Source organism: Bombus affinis, chromosome 8 (assembly GCF_024516045.1).
Source record: "Bombus affinis isolate iyBomAffi1 chromosome 8, iyBomAffi1.2, whole genome shotgun sequence".
Lineage (NCBI taxonomy): Eukaryota > Metazoa > Arthropoda > Insecta > Hymenoptera > Apidae > Bombus > Bombus affinis.
Genome location: NC_066351.1, coordinates 9787466 through 9807666, shown reverse-complemented (window position 1 = coordinate 9807666; position 20201 = coordinate 9787466). Strand labels below are relative to the sequence as shown.

The 20201-nt window shown below is 35.9% G+C and overlaps 1 protein-coding gene and 1 long non-coding RNA gene across 7 annotated transcripts in view; one reads left to right on the top strand and one right to left on the bottom strand.

The window, feature by feature from the left end:
- Positions 1-6962: 6962 nt before the first annotated feature.
- LOC126919362 (uncharacterized) lies at positions 6963-8550 on the bottom strand. Of its 2 annotated transcripts, XR_007711579.1 has the most exons (3): positions 7826-8550; positions 7384-7590; positions 6963-7135 (listed from the first exon to the last, which is right to left on the bottom strand). It is a non-coding gene; the product is annotated as an uncharacterized LOC126919362 (long non-coding RNA). The 2 variants fall into 2 exon arrangements; XR_007711578.1 differs by lacking the exon at positions 6963-7135 and having other exon boundaries at positions 7318-7590.
- A 101-nt stretch (positions 8551-8651) lies between these two features.
- Positions 8652-20201, top strand: part of LOC126919320 (titin) — a 51126-nt gene continuing 39576 nt past the window's right edge. For 3 of the 5 annotated variants that reach the window (XR_007711555.1, XM_050728331.1, XM_050728327.1), the window contains exon 1: positions 12971-13375. The gene's annotated coding sequence lies outside the window, so the exon portion shown is untranslated. Of the gene's footprint in view, positions 8794-9517; positions 11147-12970; positions 13376-20201 lie in introns of those variants that run through there. The other 2 variants (XM_050728329.1, XM_050728330.1) reach the window with 2 other exon arrangements.

Below are 20201 nucleotides of genomic sequence, written 5' to 3'. Positions count from 1 at the left end.
AATCGATCATGTTTAAAGCGATTGTTACGTGCAGAGTAGATACGTGGAACGATGAAAGTGCATAGCAATAAAATGTGACATTAAGACGTATTTTTTCTTATATAAAACGTTCTATTGCGTTTTCTTTTCGATCGAGAAAATGCCAAGTGGGAACGGTATATCGCGAATATGTTCATTCGCTGAAGGACTGAATCTCTAACGCCACAACAGGTAAGATAACCTTTTTTCAAAAAAGATTGTAATTTTCTCCACCTTCATCTTCAATATCAAAGAATTAAATCACTATACACTCAGCAAAATACTACTATTATATTATTATTTTTTTTTTTAATTATTTAATTTGTACTTTATAATTTGTCCAGCTGGTCATTCGGTAAATTTTTCTAGCTTAATTGCTAAATAATATGTGCTAAATAATAATTATTATATATATATAAATAATATTATATATACAATAAAAAATAATTGCTAAATAATATCAGCGGAATAGCATCTTCGAGTTTGACTATTTCATTTCTTTAGTGAGGTTAGTGGGCTGACTATTATATTATGATACTTTTTCCTCACCATCGGTATTTAATGTACATATTTTCAACTTACATCTATATGAATAAACTCAAACAACAATTTTTACATATCTGTCTCAAGATAAAGCGTAGTCCCTGATACAAAATGTGAATATCTCTGGAAAAATGAATTCCATTTACGAGTGAAAGTACATACAGTATATCTGAAAAATGCTTTTATCGAATAGAGTAGCGAGCTTTTTCATCTCTAAAACAAATTCGTCATTGAGCACTCTGTATTCCATTGCATTTTAAATATTTTTATGTTATCCTAAAATTATTCTCCTAAAACTATTTTAACTGTTTAGACTCATCTAAGCAACTGGATCTTTAATCGTCTTGATCCTCGTGATTTCCTTCTTGTGGAATCCCCTTTGCGAAATATCTTTTTCCCGCTATTCAGATGCGATCAATCGAGGCGAATGCAGAACCAAAAGGTCGTGGATTCCCACGTTGCGAAAATTACCCTTGGATAACGGCCATATGTGAAATGTTAGTGATCTCGGTCGTGGGTGGTATCTACGGCATTCCGTTAGACGTTGCACCCATCTTTATTCCATAATGTGGATCACAGTTGCGGAAAACGCTTTTACACGCATCGAGTGTCTCGTACTGTGTACCTCATCGGTGTATCGAACACAGTGCACGATGTTTTACGTAACTCTTCATTCTAAGAAAATTGTTCTAACCCACGGTTTAATCGCTGCTGTTTCGAATTTAGCCGTTTCCTTTCGTAGTTCTTCGAAAGTTAATTTCCATTGTTCGATGGTAAAACGCTTACGAAGTAAGATATATTATTATCCAAATAAGTTTCTACAGTTTGTTACGTTCGGGATAGAAGGTAGAAGAAATATCATTAAATTTGCGGAAATTTCACGTAGAAGTAGGTGATTCGATCGCACGGTATCCTCCGGTTATAAGAAGAAACTGCTGCTTGAAATACCAATTTACCTTTTGTGACATTTTAATTTGCAATCGCGTTAACTTCGTCGATTAAAATTTATTCCTTTCGATCAAATTTCTACTTTACATTTTCAGCTTCGAGCTTTAACGAGCCATTCAAAGACCGAATTTCACGATGATTCTGCATCTGTTGATTCTTCGGATGTGAAATTTCGTTTCTGAAATCGCTAGACGATGAAAACCAAGTGATTCATAGAAGGTCTAATACATAAAGTTAACGATTATTAGAACGACGAGAGAAAGTACTATGCGACACATTCTCGATATAATTAAAATGCCAGGCCAAGATCCTCCCGATAATATGCATGTGCTCATCAAGTTTCACACCCGGCAGCCCATTCAATTCAAAACTACACATAGCTCGAAGCATCCTCAACCATTCTACGCATTCTTACATTTTACGATATACCACAAACCTTTGAACGTTTCCCTTGTTTCATCGTCGCTCGACGACGATCCTTACTACCTGTACAATTGATATTCAGTTTTTACGAACATAATAAGACAAATTTCGCTGAACCGTCTCTTTTACATTACCTACAGATTAACATCATAATTATATTTTCTACGTATGCTTCCTTTTCCTACTATTCTGTAAGTGTAACGTGGTAGAAAACTGTTGCGTGAAAGAAAAATGATTTCGGAAGATATGGACGACGTACGATCTATGTCGAGGCAATGAGCAAAATTTTTCGCAGCTACCGTTATACTCGAAGCGAGAGTAAACACGATAGTACGAGGAAGGATGTACGAGCGATTCAACATCAGTGAAAACGCTAATTATTACGGTGAAATCATTAATTATGTCGCTCGTATCCCGTCTTCGTTTCGTATTTCCTTTTTTTTTCCATTTTCTCTTTAAGGCTGCTCCCTTGCTCGTCTCGCGTCTCTTTGCCGACGCGGTCGTTTCCATCCTTCTTCCTCGTGCCCCTCTGTGCTCTTCTTTTTCTAAGCTTCTCTTTCACCGTTGCATTCTTTTGTTGCGTTAATTATGCGAATGACTCCCACGACTCAAGAATGCCGCTCAAGATCATGAACTACGGTCGTGTCAGTCGACGACTTTTCTAATTATTCTCAACTGTCTTTATCCCCGTCTTCCTCGCACGATTTTCACGTTTTCCAGCTGAATATGAAAATCGATAGACGTTTGGAGCGGACCCTCCGTGTAATTGCCCCAAGTTCACGCGACATCGCACCTGATATTTGTAAAATGATTCCAATAAAATTTAAACAAGGCCAGCCGTTCGACCACGTGAATTTATTTATTCGTACTTTTTTAATTATTTTTATTATATATATATAAAATCCATCGTTAATATTTTACTATACTCGTTTGCTCCTCTAACGTTTATTTCTACTTTTTATTTGATCTTGGATTGCATTTCTCGTAATTTGCCTTTTGCAATTCCAAACATATTTCATTTCGTATGATTTAGTAATATATAGCTTCATGTATGATGACAAAAATTTGCCACTGTCCAAACGAAACGTATGGGACCTAAGGGAACGCTTCGTTGGACGGTGAGAAAAGATGCAAATCCGAGCGTTTTGCGTTTGGTAGTTGAATCGTTGAAAGATTAGGCGTTCAGTGTCACGTTTCTATCGAATAGCAATTAAATTAATGTGACATGATTCGGACGTTAATTAGATTTAAAATTAGAAAGGTTTCGTAGTCTTCAATAACGTGAGATTTGTTACAGTCATATGTTCTTGACATAACATATTTTTTTCTTTATTTATTAGAATATTCACGATCAATTCTCGTTGAGAATTTTCAGTGATTCGCTTTATTTGGCGTGATACAATGACATGGCTAAGACATAAAATATGACGTGAATTACACTTATTGCTAGATACCGTTCATCTATTTTTCACGCATGCACAGATTTTATGCTACGTGGAAAAGAACGAGGTGCTGTGAAACGCGAGAAAACACGCGTTGACCGCAAAAACGGATGAACGAGCAGCTCTTTAATCGACAATGGCTATTTTAATAAAAACAGCTTGACTTTGCTATTTCCAGTTCGTTGTCGTCGAAAATGTAAACAGTATTCGATAGCTCTTTCTTTTACTTCTTTCGTCTTTCAACCTTTCGCAATTCCTTCGAAAGATCGTTCGATTCGTATATCTGATAAATAACTATTACGCTTCCTTTTTTCCGGTTACGTTAAATTCAGATAACAGAGGCATTTGAATATTCGTTATTAAAGTAAATGAATTATCGATGGTAATTTCTGAACGTTATTATGTAAAAGGAATATTATATAAGCCGCATGAAATATTTTTATATGCTGGAACGTTGTTCGAATGTTTTTACCAAGCTGGAAAATAAATGTTCCACCAAATCGATGCGACATAGATTTACGGGGATATTCGTGGTCAGTGATGTATTAAAATTCAACATTAGACGCCCACAGTGGCTCATTCTTAGCTGACCTTTGCCACATTTGGAGATGCCACAGGTACGCCGAATATCGGTGATTCAGCTCTAAGATTTCATGAAACTAATATTGCAGAATCTAGGATTGCATAGCATTATACCTACAGGATTGCATAACAGTATATCCATTAACATTATACCTACGATCATAACTAAATAATAATCAAAATCGAAATAATAGTCTTATATATTATGTCCGTAATAATTAAGCGATTCATACGTTTTAAGAAACAGAAATCTAAATATTCCAGATATGAGAAGTGCAATTTACACGGATAGTGAGACATTTCATTTTCGTTTGATTATGTCGCTTAAGTCGCAGCCGAGGTTGATGACGAGTTACGAAAAACGTACCCCCTCTGAAACAAACATTGTACGTTGTACAACGTTGTATAATATATACACTAAAATATGATGGGAATGCGCGATTCTAGAGATTGCGGGAATGAACCGCGATATGTAACTTATGCAACGCGAACTTGAACTAGCGTGTCGCGAAGTTGAACTTACGCGACGAATGCAGACTCTGCGAATGTCTCGTAACAGCTGCTGTCCTGTTTTTGCGCCCAGGCTTTCAGGACATGAATTAAAATATCGTACATAAGCACAGCGCAACAGCGGCTTAAATTTAAGTTACAATAATAATCTTAAAAAAAGAAAAAGAATTCAATACAATTAGAATTCAGCGTTTATTCTGGAAAAAATCATGTAAAAAAAAAAAAAATATGTAAAAAACCTGGAATTAATAAACAAAGATTTAAAAAAAAAAATCTCGTAACAGCGGCAGTTTAGCGTCGATGATAAGTGCACAACGCTCAGAAACGATCGTTTGAGGGATCGCGGAATTATCAAGTAATTTCGATGGCAGAGAAGACGCGTTTTAAACGCGGAGGAAACAGGTGGAGTTGCTCAAAGTATCTTATGAGGTGGTAGAAATCGAATGTACGAGTTGTTCGTGGAATTCTGCGCTGCGAAAGGAGTTCGAACATCGCATGCGAAGAAGAGACAAAAGTCTCGACGAATACGATTTAATTTATACTTTGCAATTTGTCCAGTTAGACATTTGGTAAATTTGTCTAACTTAATTGCTAAATAACATGTGGATGGCTACCCCCAGCGGGATACCATCTTCGAGTTTGACTATTTTATTTCTTCGGTGAGATCGATAGAATGTTTTCTTTTTGGTTTTCTTTCTACGAGAGTTTAGCTCGCTTCAGCTAGTTTCGATGTGTTGCCGTTCTTTCCTTATATTTTTCTACGTATTTACCGATTTCTTCTTTCACCTTATGCCGTATGGCTCTCCTTGTCCGAATATGCGAGTCCGATAATTGTAGTTAAAAAGAGAAATGATCCAGTGATTATGCGTAGACTATGGTAAAATATCGAAAATTGTCGTGCAATCTCCAGTGGAACATCGATCGGCTAGACAAGCTACAAGGCACAAAGATTTTCTCCACTCTCGACTTAATAGGATATTCCATGTACCCATAGATAAAGAAAATTGAAAATACAGCTAGTTTACTGTACCTGACAGATAATGTGAATTCTTGTAGGTTTCGTTTAACCGGTGCAACTCAGCAAACGTATCCCAGAAATTTCTTAACAAAGATTCCTACAAATTGTTGAAAAGGGACATTGTCATATGTTTAATAGTATTCTGCCTTATTACCGAAGGCAAAGAAAAGTCCATTTAAGTAATAGAAATAGCGTTTAGAAATAATCTCATAATAAACTGAAAGAAGCACTGTTTCTTACAAACTGTATTGAGGTTTAGGGTATGTCGTAAAATGAGGTAGTGGTCATTTTTCTGAAAGAAAAATGTAAAGGTCAGCTGATTAAAAACAGCGGTTTCAGACGATTAGCAATGCCTAAGAATAGGAAGAAGCACTTTCTTACGAACTTGTATTGAGATTTTAGGATATGTCGTAAAATGAGGTAGTGTTCATTTATCCGAAAGAAAAACAGAACGGTCAGATAATTCAAAATATATGGTAATTTCAGACGATTAGCAATGCCTAGGAATGCAAAGAAGGTTCAGTTTACTCGAGTTAACTATGTATTTTTGTAAATTTTCAGCAGGCTACGCAAATATTGCCCGGAATTTTCGTTTCAACAATGAAAAAGGAAGCGCATTTGAAAAATGAGAAATACTAATATACAATGTTGAGAATATATTGGCGGCACAAAGGAATAGGATGCGAGTCAATTTTACTGCAGCTGGAATGATTCACCCAGGACCCTTGCAGGACTTTTGCAGGGCCCGAATACACATTCAAATTCTACAATTAAGTTTCACAACGAGAAATTATTTATTTACAAATGCTGTTACATATTATATATTCTTTATAAACAGTTTTTTAAACAAATCGAAATAATATTTTTTCGCATGCATAATTCGCTTTCAAGGGGCAAAAAATTCAATGAAAGTACAAAATCTGCAATCATGTATGACTTTTGCAAAAAAGCTATTGATGTAGTTTAATTTCTGTAAAAAGTACATTTCTCTGAAAGCGCCCGGATTTTTGTCTAAAGTATTAGGTTATCCGAAAAGTGTGTTTCTTTCGTAAGCGTGTTTTTTACAACAGTGCACCTTCATATAAACGTGAAACCAAGTCTGTGAAATGTCGCGGTGTTTATCTCAACAGAACAAAATGGGTCGTATGTAATTCGATAAAATAATATAAAACAAAAAACGTTGTGCGTCTATTATTTCCTCATAAAACGAAAGAAACTTCTCGGATAACCTAATAGTTTCCAGGATATGTGGACTTTATGCAGTTACATTGAACTTTGATGATTTTTGTCACTCCTTTAAACTGAATCATCGCTACTAAAATAATGTCTCGCATTTGTTAATGGTATCATCATTCTGTAAAAAATTAATCAAAATCGGTGTTTTTTAATTGAGTAATTTTCGTAGGCCACGGGGTCTCTCAAAACGTTGGTCCGAACCTGCCTTGCGTCGATCCTGGTTTCACTACATGCTTTATACATTTTTTTTTTTTATTATTTATTTATTGAAATTCACAATTTGTCCAATTTGGACATTTGGTAGAATTTTTTAACAGTTATATTAACATATTTGTGGCTACCCCCAGCGGGGTACCATCCTCGCGTTTGCTAGGTTATATTCTTTATGATATGCTTTATAATGGCAGGAAAACGACTGAAATAAAGGAATCTTATAGCAGGCATCTTTCTTTGACTGTAGGTATTTTGAGGTCGCGATGGATTATTAATAGCAGGCATAAGCTAGAAATACTGGCTATTGTCAAATTTGAAGAAATTTAAAATAAATGAACGATACAGTAATCCTCGTTGTGAATAAGATTGATTTACGAGTTAGGGTAACGAAATAAAAATCTTTATTTGTAAATGACGAAGGGACTATAATAACGAATGGATTAACGATACCTGAGTAAAAGTATATTTGTAAGACTGCCAGGCCGAACACAATATCAGATATAATTATAATTATATTGCAAATATCTTAAGGAAGGGCTATTAGTGATGAGAGCCGACCGAACTTTATCCGTGCATTGTCCCCATGCAAGTTAATTTTCAAACGAAATCTATTCTTCTATTTATAGCTTTATCATCGTACAGTTGACAAATACTTTCCTATAAATTTATATAAATTATTTTTATTTATATAAGTTGTTGCACAAGTGTACGAATATATACGAACAATAGCAAGAATATGAAATGATGTATATAAACTTTGATCACAGATACCTTTCTGATATAAACTTCGAATATTGATACAAAGAACAAAAAGTGGCTATTTTTTATATATCGAAAAAAGTTCAAATGGAAACGGAAAATTCCAGTCTGAGAGAGAAACATATTATTGTACCTTTGGATATTAACGATTGTTTCGGTTTACAAAATCTAAAGGCAAATAAATTTAGAACAAATTGTTATTGCCGTTTCTTGTAATCTTCAGCCGGAGTTACATAAGAAGGTTAACTTTTTGTCGTAACGTCCGCCAATATAAACGTATAAACGTATTCCCTAGGATATTATTATTTTTTTTTCGGTTGGCATAATAACGTTAAGTGAACGACGATTATAACTGACATACACTATCTCTTGTACTTGTACTGATTTTAATACAACTAACTATTACAAATTCATCCGTTCGTTTCTTTATCAAACAAACCTACACGTTTAGTCCATCTCATATGTATATTTATTATAAAACAGATACTACGTAAAACTAGTTTCTATTCAGGCCCGTTATGATTTATTTAAAAAGAAATAATTATTGACAGACACTGCAGAAATGTGACAAAATTGTTGCGTTTAATGTAAGAATTGAAATAATAAATATTTCTAAAATATGCAATTATTTTTTTAATTATGACATCGTTATAAATATGTAAGTACATTATGCTGCATATGTATTTGGTTGGCAACTAAGTGGTTGCGAATTTTGTCATTAGGTGGCAGTCTTGAACAGGAGCGTTACTAAATAAGGCCAACCCTGAAGTAATGCCATAAGGCGATTCGGGGGTTGGCGCTTGTGAGGTTAAAGGGATGGTAAAGGAGGTACTTTTAGTGCCATCTACCAGCTTCCATATAACCCAGTAACACATTACTGGATATGCGTAATAGCATTTTCCCCTCTTCGCGGAAAAAAGTGGTGGTATTGACAAAATCCGTAATCACTTAGTTGCCAACCCAATATTATTTATCTTAAGAGTTCAGTGTCTCGATAACTAATACGCCACCATGGAATAAATATATCTACTTGCCGATTAATTTCCTTTGCATTCTTGGCAGTAGAGAGCGAAGAAAATAATGAGAAAAAATCGTGAGAAGGTACGTTCGAATTTATCGGAACGAACGGTTTTCACTTCGAACGCTTGCTTTGAACAAACGTGGCTGTGGCAGGCAACCACTTTCTTCTAGGAACATATTTTAAATTATTCAAAACAGTTCATAACAAATTTTCAGTAATTCATATTAAATTCCGCTGTGTACTTGACGAGACTGGAGAAAAATTATGACATTATTATGAATTGTCGTGCAAATATGAAAGGTTGCATTCGCTGAATAAAAAGCATTCGCTAAACTCGACAAAGTGCCCAGATTAATTCATCGAGTAATTTGTTTTAAATCTATTGAACGTATCAACCGACAGATCGATCTGGATCGTTCTTTTGAAACAGCCTGTACGCGCGATGATTAATGTCGGTAGTTTACAAAGCGTTCGTCCTGACTGGAAAGGTCGACGTTTCACGAGCGAACGCTTCGTAACTAAAAATATCATTCCGACAAATAACTTGCATAAATGTTACGTCACTTTAATGCAGCGCTAACGTAACGCGAATACCAGCGTGCAAGATACCGAAGGAATTGTCGATCATTCTGCCACGAACACGTTTAAGGTATCGTAGATTACGAAGGAATTTGCTTGCCGATCTGATAAAAAATATTCGCTTGTTGTACGCGATCGTTCTTCTCGCGGATAGCATATAAGATCGGAAATAGGGAACAGAGGATCGCGGATGCTGAGGGAAAATTTTCTCGTTCTCCTTGGCAGGCTTCCTTCTACTCTCGTGATGGCTCCAGTCCACTGACCGAGACTCGGATGCCATGCTATAAAGCCGAAGAAAAAGTCGCGATCGTAAACTCGGCTTGCTTCCGCACCTCGCGATAGTTCCATGGCTATCGACGTTGCTTTTCGTGGAAGATCACGCGAAGCGTTAGAAACTGCAAGGATTCGTTGAATTACCATCGGTGAAACTCGTCCGAGTTTCGAATTAGGGCTTGCCCCTGCCGTCGCGACGATTCGCTCTCGATAATATTCATCTTTCATTGTTTCGACCCTACGAATGTCTATATGCAGTCGTCAGAATCCATTCTCTTGACCTATGAACACATGTATACATGATAGATGCTTGTAAAAATTCCGTTGCTGTTGCCTACTATTTATGGATGCTTACGTGCTCATAATATGTAAAAATATATAAAATATCGAAATTAAAGTGGTCATTATAATATTTAACAGGTGAAACGAATCATTATTTAGATTCCATTCCTTTTATTACGATCGTAAAGATACGAAATTGAACAAATATTCGCCGTTTTAGTGATAAGAGTTAAACACTTCGTCGATGTTAAGCCATTGGCGTACTAATTATTTCGCATTAAACGTTCCCGTATATGCGTATCTTTACGGAAACTCTGAATCAGATAGCTCGCAATTGGGACAATTTTTTCAAAATTCCCACAGTTTTTATTTAGAGTATCGTTATTTGTGCAAAAATTTGGAAGGAACGACGATTAACAAAACGTTTAAATTGAAGAAACGGCCACAATTTCGCACCGCTGACAGACGGTTGTATACGGCCATAAGTTGATACGTGGCACGGAAATCAATTAGTACCGAAACGGTTCATATCTTTGTGTATCTTTGCTTGCTTCTTTATTTTGTGCATTAATATCTCTCGATGACAACGAGGAGATTCAAAGGAATTATTCGAAAATGGGACCGTGACACAAAAATTATATCAGAGTTTTATGTAATCGAGTGCGATAATTGAGACAGTGGAACGCGATACACCGTGCAGATTGTAGCCGGAGGAACGTTTACGATGGAAAATCGGAGGACTTGGTTAGTGCGACATGTTTTCGACAAGTGGCGGCATCGACGACGAATAAATAAGGAGACAAGAACGTGTAATGACCCACACTCGATTATTGCGAAGCAGAAAGAGATAGGCGTGCTTCTCGCGACGAGAACAGGCGAGATAAAGACGAGCAGATAGAAAATATGGCCATGATATTTACTAACGCGGCCTCCATGTGAAAGTGCTCGGTCTTCGCTTTGCGCTGTGTTCGAGGAGCGCGTACGGTGTCATGTAACGGGTGACATGACCGAACCTTTTCAAGAAAAACAAGATCATGCCCGGCTCGTTTGGAAATGTCACGTTTCAAGCGTTATCCAGCCTCGATGAGAGATAGTTAGTATTCATTTATTCCAAGGATTCTGCGACTATGTTTACCCTGATGACTGCTACACCTGGCGTACTGAAGGGCAACTACAACGTGCAGCAAAAATAGGACGGTCGAGTTAAGAGAGATTCCTGTAGGATGGAATTTGACCTAAATAAAAGAATCGCTTTGTAGAAGCGCGGACTCCCTTCCTTAACAGCTGTTGGTAAATTCTGTAAGTATAAATGTCATTTAACGTATTTTTAATTTACTTTTCACGTCTGAATATGTTTGTAAAGTAAATTATTTGAATTTTTATGAACATTGGTAATTATAAAAAGTTTGGCAGTAATTATAAAAGGTTTGGCAAATTATATTAGTGCCGATCATTTTTTTAAAGTAAAGGAATTTGTTATGTATTTATAAGGTAAGTCATCTTCGAAACTTCACGTATTATTACGTTGTGTTGAAAAATATTTTTCAAGCAGAACCACATTATTGTATATAATGGCATGTATAAATTATAAAAAAACAGTTATATTTAAATTAAAAAGGATATCTTTCTCTTTAGTCGATATTTGTATACGTTCGTTCAGCGCTTGCTGGGGAAAGGAAGGAAATAAATATGCAATTTTATGACTATATATATACTGATATTTTTGTAACTGTTCAATGGACACCTGTAGTTTTTTCACCTTGCCCTGAAAAATTCATAATTTTATGTATCTGTAAGATCTATTTCACATTCGTTGCGGATAATCAGACGTCTGCTATATTCTCTATATGTATGTACCTCTTTTTTCCCGTACGTAATTGAATGGCTCAGTGAACCAAGCGTAACATTGGTCTTGGTTCACTTTAACTATATGATTGTTACCTAAAAAGTAGCTTTATTCAGTGAAAGTCAATTTCTACGTAAATAATGACATCTACGTCGATATACAGTTTACAAGAACCACGTATGTATGAGAGACTGTTATTTACGGATTTTTAAATACATTTGACAAGTTTTACATCCGCCATAAGTTTAAGAAAATGCGAAACGCCTTTAATTTTCTTCTTTATTCATTATTTATTTAATTTCATTGTATAATGAAATCTGCGAGAATTAATAATTATAATCTTTTGAAAAATTTCGTGGTTTGGAAATTTATGAGGATGAACTGTTTTGAGTAACGTTGTAAGTAATATTTTTAATTTTGTCAAGATAAATAAATACACTTCGTTGGCAACAGTATTCTTGCGTTTTAACATTTAAGCTAAGATATATTGAAAAACTAAAAAAAATGTCTGTTACTCAACCAATCTAATATAGTAACGCTTGAATACACTTCATCAACTAGTTTGTGTCTAAAACTTCATCGGCTATATAAAATACATACGCGCGACAAGTTTATTGAACGGATAACGAGGGAAAAGCAAGACTGCAATTTTCTTCAATTACTAAAACTAACATTACCTTCCTTTCTACATAACATATGACCGAAATTAGCTTCACATTTCATGTAATATAATACCCTTCGTGATATGTATAAGGAATATAAAAGTTATATAAATTTGAAAAACGATTATCGATTATATTAAAATACAATTATACAGTTCGATGCGATATTTCTAGAGTTGCCTTATTCAATTTTTCAATCTCATTGTCAGTCTCTTCTATTTCCAGCACTGGTTAGTGGACCATTTAAGTGTACCAATTTCACGTTTTCACGCTTGACCAAAAGCCTCGTGCAATTCACTAGTCGATTCGACAAACGTTTTAACCATCGTTCATGTTTTCCGCCTTTTGCCACCGGTATATAGGGTTCTCTCAGCTTCTCTCTTCGAGATATTATTTCGCGGATGGTCCCTGTCGAGTACGGTTGTAAAGGTAATTCGTCCAAAGAATTTCGATGAAAATATTCGCTGGTAGCGAGGTATCCTTAAGGTCTCCTCGGTGCTCCTCGCAAACAAGGACAGAAGAGAAGGGAATACGAAGTTGTACAGGCACCTTTCTCGCGGCGCTCGCCATGGAATGGCAAAAAGAGAGGAGGCACTCTGACGTCACATTGGTTGGTCGGTAGTGCCGCTAGCCTCTCACTTGGCCGGCGACGTTCGGCATGCTCGCTTCGTTTCATATGTAATCTCGATCCATTCGATTTCGAGGTGAATCGATTTCGTTCGATTGCCACTTGGCGATCGAGGTCCGCCAGCCAATCGGAGCTAATCTACGAATTTTAGGCCCGGTGCACGCGTGCGACAGTGCGACATGTAACCGTGGACCACAGCTGTCTGTCTTCTAGAGTACATATATGCAAAACAGTGTGGAAATAAACTGTCAGTGAAGTTCTGTTTTCAAAGTTTTTTTGACGGTGGTTTCTTTTTCAAGCCGGTTCGCCAGTGTGCGCGGCTGATTATATTGTTGTATCGTTGTGCCATGACACTCTGGATACGATCGTGAACGGATTAGGTGGCAGCCGCGGTAAGTCCAGCTTCTTCTTATCACTCCGCTTCCGCTTTTATCTCTCACCTCGGCTGCTTTCCTCGTGGTCTCGTTTCGCGTCTCTGTCGTTTAACGTGTATGTATGCAGGATTCGTCATTGATCGTGCCAAGAAATGAGTATGTGGAGAGTTTATCGATATTGGAAATAACAGACATAAAAATCCTAGAATATTCTGATATTTTGAGAGGACGTAGTTGTGCAGAAATGTCAAGTATAGCGTAAGACGATTGTTACGATTACTATCATTATTATTATTATTATTATTATTACTAATGAATAAATAAACCCATTATACATAATGTAATAGATAAAATAATTAGTTCTCAGCGAACGACAGATACGCATAAAAAAATATGTCTAAAGATGACATAAGAGGCAAAGAAACAGTCCATTTGGAGAAATTATTCATATTAATGATACTATGATTACTATATACAATTAGATTGTCTATATAGAGTATAACCTAATTCTTAAAAAACCGCAAGTGTTTGGACGTTTCATTGCAAATATAGTAGGATTTGAGGTTAATTGTCGAAACATTTGAAGGACTCTAGTCGCTCGACTATGTGATCACCAAGAGAGATTTTAAAGTTAGATAGGAAAGTTTTTCAAGAAATAATGTATGAATTTATGTAATTTAATAATTAAATTAAATAGTATAAATGATTTCTATAAAATTTATATAAAAATAAAGATAAATTATATATTTGTATAAATAGGAATTATTATGAAACGTTATATAGTGTGAATGTTTAGAGTTTACTGGTTAAAAACTCTTATTCAAACGTAGAAAAATTAATTTTGTCCTTCTAAGCAGTTTGCGTTTATTACACTGAAATCCTTTACAAAAGAAAATAAATGACTGTAGAAATGTACTCTTGTTGCTTACACTATACTTGACTATACGATGCGTTCATCATGAAGAAAGTACAATTAAGAAAAGAATCTTTTCAAATTTGAGTGGCTTTTGTGTTGATTTGTAAACGTTACTTAATAACCGACTTACATTAACGAACCTGTGGACCATTGACCTTTAAATGTCTGTACGTTAAAAAAGTATCTAAAATATTCTTTCATCATCATAGCATAAATAATTGATGGCAAAGATCGACGTCGACTAAGAAGAAATGAAATATCTACTATAGATTCAATTTTATGTCGCTGTTAAGTAAAAACGATTGCAATAATGATTATTAAAAAGTATCGATTAATGCTTAACATTTATATCTTTCAAAAATGCATTTTATCTTTATTATATAATTACGAAATATTATGCAGTTTTTAATAACATCGTCGTCTTAAAAATGCCTAAAGGAAACAACACTATGTGCTGAAATTTTACATTTTAACGCTCAGGTGATAAGTAAACTCTTATGTCGGTCATTTTGCATGCATTCCTTCAACGCGGAGAAACGCGGTCGCTTGTTTCACTGCTACCTTTTGGTATTTCGAACAAGGTAGAATCACGTGGCTTCGACTATAGTTTAACCCAAAAAGGAATATCAAAAAAAAACAAGGTGAAATACATAAAGAAATATATTTTTTCATTTCTTAAATATTTAGTCTTGGGTATTCGATCTGAAATTTATAGACTAAATTAATTAACTTGTCATTTTTTCTACCTTAATTAATTTCCTATCATTAGTTCTTCTTGAATAATTCTCATTCTACAAAAACAGAGCGAGGAACGAGCACAAATAAAAAATAATTGTTTTGATATTAGAATAGGAAAAAATTAACGTTTCAATTTCCCGGAAATAACTTTGTTCAAAGTATATTTTTATCCTCAGTAACACTATAGATAAATACTGACGTAATATCAACGTGTATTTTTCTATTTTAGATATTCAAAGTAGCTTAATAGGTTATGCTGGATTCTCTATGTCCTTTTATTTATTAATACTGGTTCACGCGATGGAGCAACAGTAATCTTTTCCCAAGCGGAAAACAGTATTCAAGCGTTTACGGATTTTCTGTATATCCTTTATTTTTTTCTTTAGATCATAGATAATGATCACGTGTACTATTACGTGAGTACAAACGAAGAAACCTTCGTTGAAGTTGTTAACTCATCGATCCTGTCTCGGTACTTACGAGTGTTATTTTCTTCTATCCAGATTTTTAATAGAAAAGGAGGATATACCAAACACGCGAAACATAATTGTTGTAATTCAGCTATAATGCCGCTTGTGGCGATATTTCAAAAGAACGTCCCGGACTGTTTTGTAACATTAAGTAAGATTTGTCGCAAATTACATAATCGCTGAAAAATTATCGAATTCTTTGGTAATAAGCCCATCTGCGCCAAGAATATTTCATTTGAGCCATAGAGTGACTTACTATGATTATTTAATATGCAACGTTTTCCTGCACGGTACATAATATGCATCTGTCAGAAACATTTTTATGATTCACGTAAATTCAATAAAAATACTGAAATTATATAAATTTATGGTCTGTCTTAAAAAAGGATAGTTGTTATTTTTTTCGTCAAACTATATATAGTATTCAATCTTTACCACATAATGGAAGATACGTAGCTGCTCGTATTTTTCAAACTTTATTGCATTCTACTGGCTTACTATTATCCTGAAACCAAACCATTTTTTATAATAATTATTATTCCTAAATCGTAGAATATTAGTTTTCTGATTACTCAAAGAATATATAGCTGTATATATTTTGTCATTTTATTCTGTTGTTTAAAACAATACAAACATCTCACGTCATTGCTTAGAAATTTCATCTGATAAATAAAATACCAGAGAAAAAGATACAAGAAGATATATGATGTTTTTCAAAAGAGACATTTCTGCGAGCTTTATCTTACCAAAGAAGATATTCAAAAATGTATTTCATAATGAAAATAATCGTACAACTATTAAATATCCTACGAGATATGCAAGTGCAAGGAATATATTTACATGTATATACAATACATAGAATCTTATACGATAAATCCTTCTCCAGCAATTCAATTAAAACTGGCGGACGAGTGCTCTTCCTTTGGTAAATCCACCGATCTAGTAATCGTAAAAGGAATAAGGGGTTAACGGGTTAAAACAAATTACCGCGTTTCAACGGCGGTTTAGTGTGAGTCGTAGTGTGAGAATTGACTTGGAATCCGCGACGAACATTTAACGAGGTCGTCTGCAAATTTTCCATTCGTTATTACTCTGTTACCAACGCAATCTCGACATTCTTCTCGATCACCCTAAGCGTTAATAACGCATAAAGAAGAAGAAGAAGAAGAAAAAAAAGGAAAAAAAAAAAGAAAAAGATCAAACGAAAGCAATTTTTGTCTGCCTTGGTAGTTAACTTCTTAGCCGATTCGCGAACAATTTGCCGCTTCAGCTTACCTGCAAGCAATTCCGACGTTTTAAGATCCATCAGATCGAACCGCAAACGTTTCTCGACCATCTCAAGTTGGACAGTTTTAGAAGGTCGAAGAACTGTTAGGCCTTCGGTTAACAGTTTCCCATAGCACATTCAGAGCAGTTCGATTCGTTCGATTTGTTTCGTTCGAGACCATAACTAACGAAATATCTCGCGATCGGTTTCCGTGAATCGCATCCACAACCTTCGGTATCATCGATTCCACGATATCCAGTAAGTCCAGTTTGAGTAAGTATCCTGACTCCAAGTGGATTGACCTCCGCCGTCAGGATTCGTGATAGGAATAAATTGCCCGTTCAGACCTACACTACGTGTTCCCATTTGAAAACCACGTCGAATCGTTCTTGTTAATTTCGGATACTATTGCGTCGCAGTCGAACTGGAATATCACGTGTCAACGGTTTAACTTAACCCCCTTTGGCTCGGGTTTTTTCGTCTTGCTTGAACAAACGTTGCCGTAACAGTTCTTCGGCGACCTGTCTACGAGCTACGCGTTTATCTTGCGCGTCTGCACGAGGCATACGGTATTCGAGTAGAAATCTCTGATTTTCCCGTGGTCGATTCTTATTCACGTGAAAGCAGCCAAGGTTGGGTATTTTTTAGGTCCAACCGAAAGGTGCATGACGAAGAACTGGTACTTCCGAAGAATACAGTACATTAGTATTCTGGAAAAGGTATCCGTATGTAAATCGTAGTCGAGGTTATAAGTAGCCTTTGGGTAAACAAACTGACCTAAAAAAAAATAGCAAATACGAGATGAACCTCTTTCTGTTAGGACATTTTGATGGATGTTCTTATCGCACGTGTTACTTTTTATTCTCTCGTTTTTTCAAACTCATTTTATTCTTTTACTTTTTTTTTTTTAACGCTTATTCTGTACGTTCGTATTGAAGAATACACAGAATATGTGGAATAATTTCGTTTCATTTTACGTTTGGTATTATTTACCTTACAGCGTAGGAACTTTTTGTGCCGCTTTGTAGACACAAATAGTAAGACTCGCGACTCGTCACAAGTGACACGAGAAATTGCACGTTGGAGGGATAAGGATTTTCGATGAGATCGAGCTACAGCGATCGACCGAGCTGGCAGAACCGATTCGCTTGAATGGGAAAAATTATGCACAGCGATATTCTTTTCCTATTTATTGGATCGGAACGATTTACCGCTCGAAGTTAGTCGAGCGAAAGGAAAGGTTTCTTTCATTCTACATAGGTCTACAGTGGTTTTTCTTCTTAAAATTAAATGTCTACCGTGGTTACGCCTCAGAACCACTCGAGTTATCGAATATCTCTTTAGGAATAAAGCAACCATAAGGATGAAAATAGAGGAGAAAGCTTACTTTCGTCAGTGCTTTATTGTTTAATTTATTTAAGGAAATGTACTTAATTAATTCTCTTAACGAACTAGCCGACCAGATGCAACCAGATAGTTAGAAAATATAATTGCACCTTTTCCGATGGAAATGCTTGAATAATTCAACTTTCTTGCCTGGTTCGCGTTATCGTGTATCTTTAAAAACGTATGCGTGTATCTCTTCGTGTTAAAATATATTTAAGTATACTTCTTACATTATACTTTCGATTTTGCTCGTTAATAATATCGACCAAGTTATTCCGATGCACGACGCGTTGAATTTATTTACGATTCTAATTTAACAAAACTTAAAGCAACTTTACATTATATTCATCGTACCGTATAATTTAGATTCATAAAAGATTTCCTGATTTATATATCTTCTATTATATTTACAAAATTTCTTTTCAAAATTTCTTTCAGATACTCTTTTAACGTTACACGATATTTCTGGCTTTATTTTTGTTCCTGTACACTTGTTGCTAGTGCGAGTGTTTGCGTGTAATATCCAGTTACACGTATGGCATATATTTAGTAACAGAAAAAGTTATTTCTACGATAAGCCAGCCGCAACAATGCTTCTATTTCTCACGGTATATCTGTTTCCAATATGCTTCGTAATATTCATCGACCGCGATAAGATAAGGCAAAAATGCCAGACTATGTTGACAATGAATTTTTCTGCAGTTCAGATTACCGTTTGGCAAGGAGGACGTATAGTTTAGAAAATTTATAACGGTCTTTCTACCATAAGACGATAGAATTGAAGATGAGTAACCGCCAGTTGCGTCATCCTTGTCCGTTGATTCTTCTGATTCTCGACCGCAGAAACGAGAGATGAAGGAAATACAGTTCTAGTCAAAAATCACAGAGGATAGACTTACGAAACGTTAGACGTCTGTGGCAAACAAATAGCGGAATACTCGCGCGCATATACGATGCATTTCTCGCGTGTAACGCCGAGTCGACTCGCACATATACAGACGAGAGGGATCGAAAGATCCCATAAAGTCGTCATGGATCGAGCAGGGCAAGATGCGCGCACGATAATTGTCTTCACACGGAAAGGCGCAAAGAAGTTAAAAAGCTTGCCGTTAGTTTGCTGCGGACAGCGCGATGTTAACTCAATAGGATTTGACGTACACGGAACAATGAGAATGCGAGACAATCGTGAAAGCATCGCGGCAAAATTCCCTCTGATTGTTTTCGTAGAAAGTAAACACAGTGGGAAGAGGATTCGAATTCTGGCGAGAGTGCGCGCGCTCTTTCTCGTGTTTCGAGAGGCGCGCAGGCACGAAAGGGACGTGAAAATCCGAATTGAGCGTAATTACACGTTACAGCTGTGGCCAAAAGAAGAAAGAGGTCGAACGTTCTCCGCCCGGAAACGCGAACACGCGACGAACGCTTGAAAATCGTCTTAACGGTGGTTTCCGGTGTTCTTCGATCGCCTCCATACCTCTGACTCGATTTCTTTTCTCTTTCACTTTCCGGCGAACAAAGAGCCACCTGCTATGTTTTATTTCATTATTTCTCGAATGTCTCAGATCTTAAATATACGTAAATTCGCAACTGATAAGCCAAGCTATTCTATCATCCTAAAGTTATATTGGGTTGGCAACTAATTGATTACGGATTTTGTCATTAGGTGGTATTGACAAAATCCGCAATTACTTAGTTGCCAAACCAATATAACTTTAGGATGATAGAAGCTAGACTGAAGTTTTGTTAAATTGTATAGTACAACTTCGTCTATCTGAACAGCTCGTGTAACGAGATTTCACACAACAGGAGTTTCTTGATTCTCCTCGCTTTCATCCGTGGCAATAGATGTTCGCGTTCAGATTTAATGGACAGAAGATCAGTTTATTCGGTCAATGGATCACGCGTAAACAAAATTTCATAAGTAAATAAAGATTTTTGCTATTGCAAGAGGTATTTATAGGCCCCGTATCCTAATAGAAATTGATATTGCTCGATGTAAGCGAATGATAAAATTTCGTTCCATATTTGACGAACGATCGATCGGTGCTCGAAGCTCGAACGAAAATTGCA